Consider the following 2,697-nt stretch of genomic DNA (forward strand, 5'->3'; position numbering starts at 1 on the left):
ACTCATCTCTTTAAAAAGTTTATACGAATATCCAGTCAACACCAACAGGGTTATCTCCTTTGAAATGTTATCTATACGGATTTCCAAGTAGACCACAGGACTGTACGCTGTCTTGGAATGTCCTCAGAAGGCTCTGTCATTGATCAGGTAACAGTAAAACCCCAGAGTCCTTTCTTCAAATGGAAGAGGGAGAGAAGAAACTATTCAAACTTCGCCTTCTTTCCTTGTGGCTTGTGGTCTCCTCCTCCTCTGCCTCCTCGGAAGCCTCCTCGCTCTCCAAAGCCTCACCGGCCCCTGCCACCAAAGCCACCTCGGCCACCTCTGCCACCACCCTGGTCTCCAAATCCACCTCTGCCTCCTCCTCAGCCACCAAAGCCACCTTCACCCTTAGGTTTGGCCCAGTCCAAAGTGACTTTGTTTCCATAGATTTCACCATCTTCCATGGCCTCCTTCGCAGCTTTGGCATCTTCCTCGCTGTTGAAGTCTACAAATCCAAACCCTTTGGAGGATCCAGTTTCCCGGTCAGTGACTATCCTTGCTCGAATAGAGCCATCAAACGACTCCTTTAACGTCTCTTCTGTAATATCCTCAGAGAGACCTTTGACAAAGAGAGTTTTGGATGGCTGGCTTCTTGCATTAGGTGATCTTCTGGGTTCTTGCAACTCCAGTCTGATGGCTCTGCCCTCAATTTCCCTTTTATTACATGAATTTAAAGCTTCTTTAGCATCTTCAAATGAAGCAAATTCTATAAATGCATACCCTTTAGATTTGCCATTTTGGTTCTGGGGCACCTTGATATGAGTTGCCTTCTCAAATACTTCCTGAAGTGTTTCTTCCGTTGCACTATAGGAGAGGTTGCTTAAAACCAGGGTTTTTGATTCACCACTCCAAGTGCTATTCTTTCCACCTCTATGGTCTTGACTTTGACCTTTCTCTTCGGTGTAGTAGAGAGAAATGGATCACTCATCTATCTCTGTTCCCTGCTTTTCTTCCAAGGTTTTTTCTGCATCAGCTTCTGTCTTAAATTCAATATAAGCAATCCCTTTACTCTTTCCATCCTTGCTGACTAATCTGATCTCCACAGCATCTTCAAACACTTCTTTCAATTCATCCTGAGTAACTTTGTAAGCCAGATTTTTAGCCAAAAGTGTTCTTGCACCTCGATCTTTCTTACTGTATTTTCCCTTTAGTTTTTCTAGTTTAATTTCATTGCCAAAGACTTTTAAACCAGTGAGTTCCAAGGCTTTTTCCAGGTCTTTGGCAGATTCAAAAGCCACATAGCCAAACTTCCTAGACACACCAATTCTGACATTGACAACAGCAAGATCATTTTTAGCCAAAAGATCACTGATACCCATTTTCAATTCAGGAGCAGATTTATTGAAGTTCAGGTTTCCAAGAAAGAGATTGAAAGACGTAGTTGGTTCTGTGCCTTCCACTTTGTGTTTCTTGGCTTCAGGAGCTGCCTTTTATTTGGCCATTTCCTTCTTTCCTTTTCCAGGTGCTTCTTTGACAGGCTCTTCCTTTTCTCCTCCTCCTCATCGTCGTCCTCTTCATCATCGTCCTCTTCATCTTCATCTTCAGCAGTGCTCTTAGCCTTCACAGGAACAGCTTTTCCTGGAGCTTTCTTTCCTTTGGCTGGTACAATCTCCATAGGTTCTTCTTCAGAGTCATCTTCCTCCTCCTCCTCGTCATCGTCATCATCTGAGGCAGGAGCAGCCCCCAAAGCAGCAGCTGCCTTCCTCACTGCTGGCTCATCCTCTTCATCATCGTGGTCTCCTCTTCACTGTCATCTGCATCATCACTGTCTTTCTTCTTGGCATTCCTGCCGTTCTTTGCTCCCTTGCCTGGGGCGGCTGCTCCCTTCTTACCGGAGGTTGCTACCAATGCTTTGCCTGGGGTGGCTCCCTTTGTGCCAGGTGTTACCGCTGCTTTGGCAGGGGTAACTGTCTCCTTGGCTGGCATAGCTGCTGCCTTTCTGCCAGGGGTGACCACTGCTTTCTTTGCCGGTGTGGCAACTGCAACCTTTTTGGTTGGGGCAGCCATCGTCTTCTCTGCTGGAGTTGCGGCGGCCTTCTTGCCCTTTTTCTGAGGGACAGCCGCCTCGTCTCCACTGCTCTCGTGGTCTCCATCTTCTGACATTTCCTCATCTTCCCTGTCGTCTTCTTCTGCCTCCTTTGGGGGAGGAGCCGTTTTCTTGGAGTCACCTTGATTTTTACCGGCCTTTGCGAGCTTTCCCATGATGGCCGCTTATGACGGCGGAGTGTGTGGCGAGCCGGTGGCGCAGACGAGCCCGGAAGAACCGAAGACCGTCGACGGCGGCCGCTGATCCCTGAGCGCGTTCGCTTGGCTGCCAGCTAGCGCTCCACACTCTGTTCTCACTTTAAAATGAAGGAATAATTAGTATTTATTTTACCAAACTGCTTCTTCAGTGCTGTGGATTAGAGCAGAAAAGAGATTGCTTTTCTTCCTGGCAATTTTTTTTTCCCCCTTGAAAAAAAGAAATCATTAGAAGTTAAAAATTTGAAGCTTTTTTTGTGTACCTAAATAATCAGGGGGAAATTTGAAGCTTGTTTTTATTCTATAATAAAATGTGAAATTATTGCTTTTAAAGATGATCTGATTCAGTGGTTGTCAAACTGTTTTCAGTAAAGTTACTTCTATAAATAAAATCTTATATAGAATCTCAGCATATGT

At 45.5% G+C, this 2,697-nt stretch overlaps 1 pseudogene; it reads right to left on the reverse strand.

Moving 5' to 3' along the window:
- Positions 1-200: 200 nt before the first annotated feature.
- LOC129562046 (nucleolin pseudogene) lies at positions 201-2,386 on the reverse strand (annotated as a pseudogene).
- Positions 2,387-2,697: the final 311 nt, after the last annotated feature.

Source organism: Moschus berezovskii, chromosome 5 (assembly GCF_049115385.1).
Source record: "Moschus berezovskii isolate FMDL1 chromosome 5, NW_MosBer_1.0, whole genome shotgun sequence".
Classification (NCBI taxonomy): domain Eukaryota; kingdom Metazoa; phylum Chordata; class Mammalia; order Artiodactyla; family Moschidae; genus Moschus; species Moschus berezovskii.